The sequence below is a fragment of the Coregonus lavaretus genome (genome assembly GCF_964263955.1).
Source record: "Coregonus lavaretus genome assembly, contig: HAP1_SCAFFOLD_425, whole genome shotgun sequence".
In the NCBI taxonomy this organism is placed as follows: Eukaryota; Metazoa; Chordata; class Actinopteri; order Salmoniformes; family Salmonidae; genus Coregonus; species Coregonus lavaretus.
The window spans coordinates 24,587-36,275 of NW_028166266.1; positions in this window are offsets into that span (position 1 = coordinate 24,587).

Below are 11,689 nucleotides of genomic sequence, written 5' to 3' on the forward strand. Positions count from 1 at the left end.
AAGTATCCTTGGGGTCATTGTCCATTTGGAAGACCCATTTGTGACCAAGCTTTAACTTCCTGACTGATGTCTTGGGATGTTGCTTCAATATATCCACATAATTTTCCTTCCTCATGATGCCATCTATTTTGTGAAGTGCACCAGTACCTCCTGCAGCAAAGCACCCCACAGCATGATGCTGCCACCCCCATGCTTCACGGTTGGGATGGTGTTCTTCGGCTTGCAAGCGACCCCCTTTTTCCTCCAAACATAACAATGGTCATTATGGCCACACAGTTCTATTTTTGTTTCATCAGACCAGAGGATATTTCTCCAAAAAGTACGATCTTTGTCCCCATGTGCAGTGGCAAACCGTAGTCTGGCTTTTTTATGGCGGTTTTAGAGCAGTGGCTTCTTCCTTGCCGAGCGGCCTTTCAGGTTATGTTGATATAGGACTCGTTTTACTGTGGATATAGATACTTTTGTACCTGTTTCCTCCAGCATCTTCACAAGGTCCTTTGCTGTTGTTCTGGGATTGATTTGCACTTTTTGCATCAAAGTACGTTCATCTCTAGGAGACAGAACGCGTCTCCTTCCTGAGCGGTATGACGCCTGCGTGGTCCCATGGTGTTTATACTTGCGTACTATTGTTTGTACAGATGAAAGTGGTACCTTCAGGCGTTTGGAAATTGCTCCCAAGGATGAACCTTTTTTGAGGTCTTGGCTGATTTCTTTGATTTTCCTATGATGTCAAGCAACGAGGCACTGAGTTTGAAGGTAGGCCTTGAAATACATCCACAGGTACACCTCCAATTGACTCAAATTATGTCAATTAGCCTATCAGAAGCTTCTAAAGCCATGACATCAATTTCTGGAATTTTCCAAGCTGTTTAAAGGCACAGTCAACTTAGTGTATGTAAACTTCTGACCCACTGGAATTGTGATACAGTGAATTAGAAGTGAAATAATCTGTCTGTAAACAATTGTTGGAAAAATTACTTGTGTCATGCATAAAGTAGATGTCCTAACCGACTTGCCAAAACCATAGTTTGTTAACAAGAAATTTGTGGAGTGGTTGAAAAACAAGTTTTAATGACTCCAACCTAAGTGTATGTAAACTTCCTCTCTATATATATTTTACTTTGTGTGTGGTTTGTGGTGTGTTCACTTATGACATTAGATCAGTGTTGGCTGCTAACTTGACCCTTATCTTAAATAGTTCACTTCATAGCATTTTTGTATGTTTTCTACAGTTATGTCCTTGAAAATGTTTCAATTTACCAATTCGGCCACTTGGAGGCCGCTTGGGAACATTTGGGCAAATTCGAAAGGGACACCTGGGTAACTTCATACTAAATGTTATGTAGCTTCCTCATTCTTGAAGGTATCAGTCTGAAACTTTGCGCATACACTGTTGCCCTGTTGTAGACAACATCTACATTACCTCCAGCTTCCTATCTGAATGTATGGCTTTTCTTTGTTTTATCTTTTACCAGATCTATTGTGTTATGTTCTCCTACATTAATTTCACATTTCCACAAACTTCAAAGTGTTTCCTTTCAAATGGTAACAAGAATATGCATGTCCTTGCTTCAGGTCCTGAGCTACAGGCAGTTAGATTTGGGGATGTCATTTTAGGCAGAAATGGAAAAAGAATGGTTGGATCCTTACGAGGTGAAGACAATTGAGTGTGTTGTTGGTGCCATGCTCTCGTCCCCTGATCTCTGCTAACATTCTTTACGATTCTTCACAGATAAATAATAGATCCCAGATTGACCGTAGCAAGCACCATACAAGCATTTCTGGTCAGGAGGCACTTGAGGCAACTACTCTAAGAGAGACCGAATACTGCTTCCTTTTGCTGCTTTGAGTTCCTCCTTGATATTGTAGCCCACATGAAGACCTCCTCCTCCTGCCCCTTAGACGTGGTCCCTACTAGACTACTAAGAGGTTATACCTACTGTTGGCCCTGCCCCTTAGACGTGGTCCCTACTAGACTACTAAGAGGTTATACCTACTGTTGGCCCTGCCCCTTAGACGTGGTCCCTACTAGACTACTAAGAGGTTATCCCTACTGTTGGCCCTGCCCCTTAGACGTGGTCCCTACTAGACTACTAAGAGGTTATACCTACTGTTGGCCCTGCCCCTTAGACGTGGTCCCTACTAGACTACTAAGAGGTTATCCCTACTGTTGGCCCTGCCCCTTAGACGTGGTCCCTACTAGACTACTAAGAGGTTATCCCTACTGTTGGCCATGCCCCTTAGACGTGGTCCCTACTAGACTACTAAGAGGTTATACCTACTGTTGGCCCTGCCCCTTAGACGTGGTCCCTACTAGACTACTAAGAGGTTATCCCTACTGTTGGCCCTGCCCCTTAGACGTGGTCCCTACTAGACTACTAAGAGGTTATCCCTACTGTTGGCCCTGCCCCTTAGACGTGGTCCCTACTAGACTACTAAGAGGTTATACCTACTGTTGGCCCTGCCCCTTAGACGTGGTCCCTACTAGACTACTAAGAGGTTATCCCTACTGTTGGCCCTGCCCCTTAGACGTGGTCCCTACTAGACTACTAAGAGGTTATCCCTACTGTTGGCCCTGCCCCTTAGACGTGGTCCCTACTAGACTACTAAGAGGTTATCCCTACTGTTGGCCCTGCCCCTTAGACGTGGTCCCTACTAGACTACTAAGAGGTTATCCCTACTGTTGGCCCTGCCCCTTAGACGTGGTCCCTACTAGACTACTAAGAGGTTATCCCTACTGTTGGCCCTGCCCCTTAGACGTGGTCCCTACTAGACTACTAAGAGGTTATCCCTACTGTTGGCCCTGCCCCTTAGACGTGGTCCCTACTAGACTACTAAGAGGTTATACCTACTGTTGGCCCTGCCCCTTAGACGTGGTCCCTACTAGACTACTAAGAGGTTATCCCTACTGTTGGCCCTGCCCCTTAGACGTGGTCCCTACTAGACTACTAAGAGGTTATCCCTACTGTTGGCCCTGCCCCTTAGACGTGGTCCCTACTAGACTACTAAGAGGTTATCCCTACTGTTGGCCCTGCCCCTTAGACGTGGTCCCTACTAGACTACTAAGAGGTTATCCCTACTGTTGGCCCTGCCCCTTAGACGTGGTCCCTACTAGACTACTAAGAGGTTATCCCTACTGTTGGCCCTGCCCCTTAGACGTGGTCCCTACTAGACTACTAAGAGGTTATACCTACTGTTGGCCCTGCCCCTTAGACGTGGTCCCTACTAGACTACTAAGAGGTTATCCCTACTGTTGGCCCTGCCCCTTAGACGTGGTCCCTACTAGACTACTAAGAGGTTATCCCTACTGTTGGCCCCGCCCCTTAGACGTGGTCCCTACTAGACTACTAAGAGGTTATCCCTACTGTTGGCCCTGCCCCTTAGACGTGGTCCCTACTAGACTACTAAGAGGTTATACCTACTGTTGGCCCCTTAGACGTGGTCCCTACTAGACTACTAAGAGGTTATCCCTACTGTTGGCCCCGCCCCTTAGACGTGGTCCCTACTAGACTACTAAGAGGTTATACCTACTGTTGGCCCTGCCCCTTAGACGTGGTCCCTACTAGACTACTAAGAGGTTATCCCTACTGTTGGCCCCGCCCCTTAGACGTGGTCCCTACTAGACTACTAAGAGGTTATACCTACTGTTGGCCCTGCCCCTTAGACGTGGTCCCTACTAGACTACTAAGAGGTTATCCCTACTGTTGGCCCCGCCCCTTAGACGTGGTCCCTACTAGACTACTAAGAGGTTATACCTACTGTTGGCCCTGCCCCTTAGACGTGGTCCCTACTAGACTACTAAGAGGTTATACCTACTGTTGGCCCCTTAGACGTGGTCCCTACTAGACTACTAAGAGGTTATCCCTACTGTTGGCCCTGCCCCTTAGACGTGGTCCCTACTAGACTACTAAGAGGTTATCCCTACTGTTGGCCCTGCCCCTTAGACGTGGTCCCTACTAGACTACTAAGAGGTTATCCCTACTGTTGGCCCTGCCCCTTAGACGTGGTCCCTACTAGACTACTAAGAGGTTATACCTACTGTTGGCCCCGCCCCTTAGACGTGGTCCCTACTAGACTACTAAGAGGTTATACCTACTGTTGGCCCCTTAGACGTGGTCCCTACTAGACTACTAAGAGGTTATCCCTACTGTTGGCCCTGCCCCTTAGACGTGGTCCCTACTAGACTACTAAGAGGTTATCCCTACTGTTGGCCCTGCCCCTTAGACGTGGTCCCTACTAGACTACTAAGAGGTTATCCCTACTGTTGGCCCTGCCCCTTAGACGTGGTCCCTACTAGACTACTAAGAGGTTATACCTACTGTTGGCCCTGCCCCTTAGACGTGGTCCCTACTAGACTACTAAGAGGTTATACCTACTGTTGGCCCCTTAGACGTGGTCCCTACTAGACTACTAAGAGGTTATCCCTACTGTTGGCCCTGCCCCTTAGACGTGGTCCCTACTAGACTACTAAGAGGTTATACCTACTGTTGGCCCTGCCCCTTAGACGTGGTCCCTACTAGACTACTAAGAGGTTATCCCTACTGTTGGCCCTGCCCCTTAGACGTGGTCCCTACTAGACTACTAAGAGGTTATCCCTACTGTTGGCCCTGCCCCTTAGACGTGGTCCCTACTAGACTACTAAGAGGTTATACCTACTGTTGGCCCCGCCCCTTAGACGTGGTCCCTACTAGACTACTAAGAGGTTATACCTACTCTTGGCCCTGCCCCTTAGACGTGGTCCCTACTAGACTACTAAGAGGTTATCCCTACTGTTGGCCCTGCCCCTTAGACGTGGTCCCTACTAGACTACTAAGAGGTTATACCTACTGTTGGCCCCGCCCCTTAGACGTGGTCCCTACTAGACTACTAAGAGGTTATCCCTACTGTTGGCCCTGCCCCTTAGACGTGGTCCCTACTAGACTACTAAGAGGTTATCCTTACTGTTGGCCCTGCCCCTTAGACGTGGTCCCTACTAGACTACTAAGAGGTTATACCTACTGTTGGCCCTGCCCCTTAGACGTGGTCCCTACTAGACTACTAAGAGGTTATACCTACTGTTGGCCCTGCCCCTTAGACGTGGTCCCTACTAGACTACTAAGAGGTTATCCCTACTGTTGGCCCCGCCCCTTAGACGTGGTCCCTACTAGACTACTAAGAGGTTATACCTACTGTTGGCCCCGCCCCTTAGACGTGGTCCCTACTAGACTACTAAGAGGTTATCCCTACTGTTGGCCCCTTAGACGTGGTCCCTACTAGACTACTAAGAGGTTATACCTACTGTTGGCCCTGCCCCTTAGACGTGGTCCCTACTAGACTACTAAGAGGTTATCCCTACTGTTGGCCCTGCCCCTTAGACGTGGTCCCTACTAGACTACTAAGAGGTTATACCTACTGTTGGCCCCTTAGACGTGGTCCCTACTAGACTACTAAGAGGTTATACCTACTGTTGGCCCTGCCCCTTAGACGTGGTCCCTACTAGACTACTAAGAGGTTATCCCTACTGTTGGCCCCTTAGACGTGGTCCCTACTAGACTACTAAGAGGTTATCCCTACTGTTGGCCCTGCCCCTTAGACGTGGTCCCTACTAGACTACTAAGAGGTTATCCCTACTGTTGGCCCTGCCCCTTAGACGTGGTCCCTACTAGACTACTAAGAGGTTATCCCTACTGTTGGCCCTGCCCCTTAGACGTGGTCCCTACTAGACTACTAAGAGGTTATACCTACTGTTGGCCCTGCCCCTTAGACGTGGTCCCTACTAGACTACTAAGAGGTTATCCCTACTGTTGGCCCTGCCCCTTAGACGTGGTCCCTACTAGACTACTAAGAGGTTATCCCTACTGTTGGCCCTGCCCCTTAGACGTGGTCCCTACTAGACTACTAAGAGGTTATCCCTACTGTTGGCCCTGCCCCTTAGACGTGGTCCCTACTAGACTACTAAGAGGTTATACCTACTGTTGGCCCCGCCCCTTAGACGTGGTCCCTACTAGACTACTAAGAGGTTATACCTACTCTTGGCCCTGCCCCTTAGACGTGGTCCCTACTAGACTACTAAGAGGTTATCCCTACTGTTGGCCCTGCCCCTTAGACGTGGTCCCTACTAGACTACTAAGAGGTTATACCTACTGTTGGCCCTGCCCCTTAGACGTGGTCCCTACTAGACTACTAAGAGGTTATCCCTACTGTTGGCCCTGCCCCTTAGACGTGGTCCCTACTAGACTACTAAGAGGTTATACCTACTGTTGGCCCCTTAGACGTGGTCCCTACTAGACTACTAAGAGGTTATACCTACTGTTGGCCCTGCCCCTTAGACGTGGTCCCTACTAGACTACTAAGAGGTTATCCCTACTGTTGGCCCCTTAGACGTGGTCCCTACTAGACTACTAAGAGGTTATCCCTACTGTTGGCCCTGCCCCTTAGACGTGGTCCCTACTAGACTACTAAGAGGTTATCCCTACTGTTGGCCCTGCCCCTTAGACGTGGTCCCTACTAGACTACTAAGAGGTTATCCCTACTGTTGGCCCTGCCCCTTAGACGTGGTCCCTACTAGACTACTAAGAGGTTATACCTACTGTTGGCCCTGCCCCTTAGACGTGGTCCCTACTAGACTACTAAGAGGTTATCCCTACTGTTGGCCCTGCCCCTTAGACGTGGTCCCTACTAGACTACTAAGAGGTTATCCCTACTGTTGGCCCTGCCCCTTAGACGTGGTCCCTACTAGACTACTAAGAGGTTATCCCTACTGTTGGCCCTGCCCCTTAGACGTGGTCCCTACTAGACTACTAAGAGGTTATACCTACTGTTGGCCCCGCCCCTTAGACGTGGTCCCTACTAGACTACTAAGAGGTTATACCTACTCTTGGCCCTGCCCCTTAGACGTGGTCCCTACTAGACTACTAAGAGGTTATCCCTACTGTTGGCCCTGCCCCTTAGACGTGGTCCCTACTAGACTACTAAGAGGTTATACCTACTGTTGGCCCCGCCCCTTAGACGTGGTCCCTACTAGACTACTAAGAGGTTATCCCTACTGTTGGCCCTGCCCCTTAGACGTGGTCCCTACTAGACTACTAAGAGGTTATCCTTACTGTTGGCCCTGCCCCTTAGACGTGGTCCCTACTAGACTACTAAGAGGTTATACCTACTGTTGGCCCTGCCCCTTAGACGTGGTCCCTACTAGACTACTAAGAGGTTATACCTACTGTTGGCCCTGCCCCTTAGACGTGGTCCCTACTAGACTACTAAGAGGTTATCCCTACTGTTGGCCCCGCCCCTTAGACGTGGTCCCTACTAGACTACTAAGAGGTTATCCCTACTGTTGGCCCTGCCCCTTAGACGTGGTCCCTACTAGACTACTAAGAGGTTATACCTACTGTTGGCCCCGCCCCTTAGACGTGGTCCCTACTAGACTACTAAGAGGTTATCCCTACTGTTGGCCCCTTAGACGTGGTCCCTACTAGACTACTAAGAGGTTATACCTACTGTTGGCCCTGCCCCTTAGACGTGGTCCCTACTAGACTACTAAGAGGTTATCCCTACTGTTGGCCCTGCCCCTTAGACGTGGTCCCTACTAGACTACTAAGAGGTTATACCTACTGTTGGCCCCTTAGACGTGGTCCCTACTAGACTACTAAGAGGTTATACCTACTGTTGGCCCTGCCCCTTAGACGTGGTCCCTACTAGACTACTAAGAGGTTATCCCTACTGTTGGCCCCTTAGACGTGGTCCCTACTAGACTACTAAGAGGTTATCCCTACTGTTGGCCCTGCCCCTTAGACGTGGTCCCTACTAGACTACTAAGAGGTTATCCCTACTGTTGGCCCTGCCCCTTAGACGTGGTCCCTACTAGACTACTAAGAGGTTATCCCTACTGTTGGCCCTGCCCCTTAGACGTGGTCCCTACTAGACTACTAAGAGGTTATACCTACTGTTGGCCCTGCCCCTTAGACGTGGTCCCTACTAGACTACTAAGAGGTTATCCCTACTGTTGGCCCCGACGTTCTGTCTATTGTAAATAGCTCCCTGACCACTGGCTCCTTTCCAGCCTACTTTAAAACTGCTCTGGTCCAACCTATCTAGATCGCTCCTCGCTGAGTAATTATAGACAAATCTCTAAACTGTATTTTTTGTCAAAGATTTTAGAAAAAGTTGTGATCAAGCAATTGGTGTCTTATTTGAGTATGAACAACTTATTCGAAAATGTCCAGTCGGGCTTCCGCTCACTTCACAGCACTAAAACTGCTTTATTGAAAGTCAGTAAGGACCTTCTGTTGGCTGCTGATGCCAGTGAACGCTCTATCCGAGTTCTTCTGGATCTCAGTGCAGTGTTTGATACTATTAATCATAACAAATGGCTGGAGAGGTGGGTGGGAATCTCCGGCGTTGCTCTCCGCTGGTTCACTTCATATCTATGTGGCAAACGTTTCTCAGTGAGTGTAGCTTCCCTACACAAGTGTCTTGCTGACATCAAATGTTGGATGTCTGACCATTTTGTCCAGCTCATTGATACGAAATGAGTGATAGTCTCCTGAGTGGCGCAGTGGTCTAAGGCATTGCATCGCAGTGCTAACTGTGTCACTAGAGATCCTGGTTCGAATCCAGGCTCTGTCGCAGCCGGCCGCGACCGGGAGACTCATGGGCGGCGCACAATTGGCCCAGCGTCGTCCAGGGTAGGGGAGGGAATGGCCGGCCGGGATGTAGCTCAGTTGATAGAGCATGGCGTTTGCAACGCCAGGGTTGTGGGTTCGATTCCCACGGGGGGCCAGTATAAAAAAATATGTATTCACTAACTGTAAGTCGCTCTGGATAAGAGCGTCTGCTAAATGACTAAAATGTAATGTAAAATGAAATCAGAGGTTGTTTTATTTGCCCTCCAGCTTGCTAAAACACAGATTGTAGATTACCTTGGTCAGTTGTCCACCAATGTAAAGCCTTCGGCAAGAAACCTTGGTGTCTTCTTTGACCCTGACCTAAACCTTGAGCTGCATGTAAAAAAGGTTGTCCAGTCCTGCGTTTATCATCGAAGAAATATAGATCAAGTCTTTTATTTCAGTCACTGATCTGGAGAAAGTTATGCATGCTTTTATTTCCTCATGCCCAGATTACTGTAACAGTTTGTATACAGGTCTGTCAGATATCACTGCATCATCTACAGTTCATTCAAAATGCTGCAGCTCACCTTGTCCAGGCAATGTAACCATATCACACCTGTTTTAGCTTCTCTACACTGGCTACCAATCACTTTTAGAATAGATATTAAAATAGTATGAATCACGTTAAAGGCTTGGTTTAGCCCCGTCCTATATCGCTGATCTTTTATCTCCCTATGAGCCGGGAATTTGGCACACAGAAACTAGAGGCCATGAGTAACTTGGTCAAAAAGAATGGCACCGATTGGCCTATAGGTGGCACTGTTATAAGCAGTTTCACTTAAATCATCATATCCGTCTCCCCGTTTGACTTAGAGACTTGACGTTGTATGTAGGGGTCTTTCCTCACGCTGAACACATTTGCCTCAAGGACCCAGAAAGTCCGTCAAGACAGAATTTACTCCATCTTGGAAACTTTGAAAAACGTATTCTCATTAACCTCTTCTTTTCATGGACTAAAAGTCAGATTCACTCCAAAATGTGGTCTTTGGATTCATCACAATAACAAAGAGTTTGAGAAAGGAATGTTGATGCCACACTATGCCAGTAGACATATACACAAAAAAATATACATAATATAATAATAATTTTATAATATGCTAAAACCATATGACACCATTGGGCTTGGAAGTGATGCAGACAGTTACATTGATGGAAGCTACAATCTATCTGCATTATTAAAGTTGATCTACACCCTACATTTTAATTATATTTTTTATAACAAAAAGGACACCCGATGTACTGTAGGCCCAAGGCACATGACTTGACTTAGTTTGAGAAAAGCTAAGGTATTGGTCAAACAATGATTTATTGACAAATATCAAATCTGATTTTACGTGTCCATTTAAACCACTTCAAATCTACTTCACAGTGATTACAGAGACCACAGAGACCACAGAGACCACAGAGACCACCGAGACCACCGAGACCACCGAGACCACCGTGACCACCGTGACCACAGTGACCACAGAGACCACAGAGACCACAGAGACCACAGAGACCACAGAGACCACCGAGACCACCGAGACCACCGAGACCACCGTGACCACCGTGACCACAGTGACCACAGAGACCACAGAGACCACAGAGACCACAGAGACCACAGTGACCTATCAACGTGAAACTTGTCGTCTCTATCATGGACGTTCTTAAGATGAACCACGCTGAATGTGGCATTGATATCTTAAACAACAAGGAAACTATTAACAACTAATTCTTTGCATACAGTGGCTTGCTAAAGTATTCATACCCCTTGGCATTTTTGGGGGGTTTGTATCATTTGATTTACACAACATGCCTACCACTTTGAAGATGCAAAATATTTCTATTGTGAAACAAACAAGAAATAAGACAATAATACAGAAAACTTGAGCGTGCATAACTATTCACCCCCCCAAAGTCAATACTTTGTAGAACCACCTTTTGCAGCAATTACAGCTGCAAGTCTCTTGGGGTATGTCTCTATAAGCTTGGCACATCTAGCCACTGGGATTTTTGCCCTTTCTTCAAGGCAAAACTGCTCCAGCTCCTTCAAGTTGGATGGGTTCCGCTGGTGTACAGCAATCTTAAAGTCATATCACAGATTCTCAATTGGATTGAGGTCTGGGCTTTGACTAGGCCATTCCAAGACATTTAAATGTGTCCCCTTAAACCACTCGAGTGTTGCTTAGCAGTATGCTTAGGGTCATTGTCCTGCTGGAAGGTGAACCTCCGTCCCAGTCTCAAATCTCTGGAAGACTGAAACAGGTTCCCCTCAAGAATTTCCCTGTATTTAGCACCATCCATCATTCCTTCAATTCTGACCAGTTTCCCAGTCCCTGCCGATGGAAAAACATCCCCACTGCATGATGCTGCCACCACCATGCTTCACTGTGGGGATGGTGTTCTCGGGGTGATGAGAGGTGTTGGGTTTGCGCCAGACATAGCGTTTTCCTTGATGGCCAAAAATCTCAATTTTAGTCTTTGTCCCTGACCTGTATGGAGAGCCCTTAGTCTTCATGGTGCCCCTTGCTTAGTGGTGTTGCAGACTCTGGGGCCTTTCAGAACAGGTGTATACAGTATATACTGAGATCATGTGACAGATCATGTGACACTTAGATTGCACACAGGTGGACTTTATTTAACTAATTATGTGACTTCTGAAGGTTGCAAAGGGTTGGTATATGCACGTACCACTTTTCCGTTATTTGTTTAAGTAATTTTTGGAAAAAAGTTATTTCTTTCATTTCACTTCACCAATTTGGACTATTTTGTGTATGTCCATTACATGAAATACAAATAAAAATCCATTTAAATTACAGGTTGTAATGCAACAAAATAGGAAAAACACCAAGGGGGATGAATACTTTTGCAAGGAACTGTATGTAACGCTAATGCTCAGAATCAAAATGCAATCTTCCGCTCCTCATGAACCATACGTCAGAATCATTCCAGATGTTGTATTTAGACTCATGACTGCACACAAAGGTTCCTACATGATGGAGTGCTTGGTTTGTTTGTTTCCAACTGATCTGGTTCTTTCTGTCATCCTGTGAACCCTGTCACAT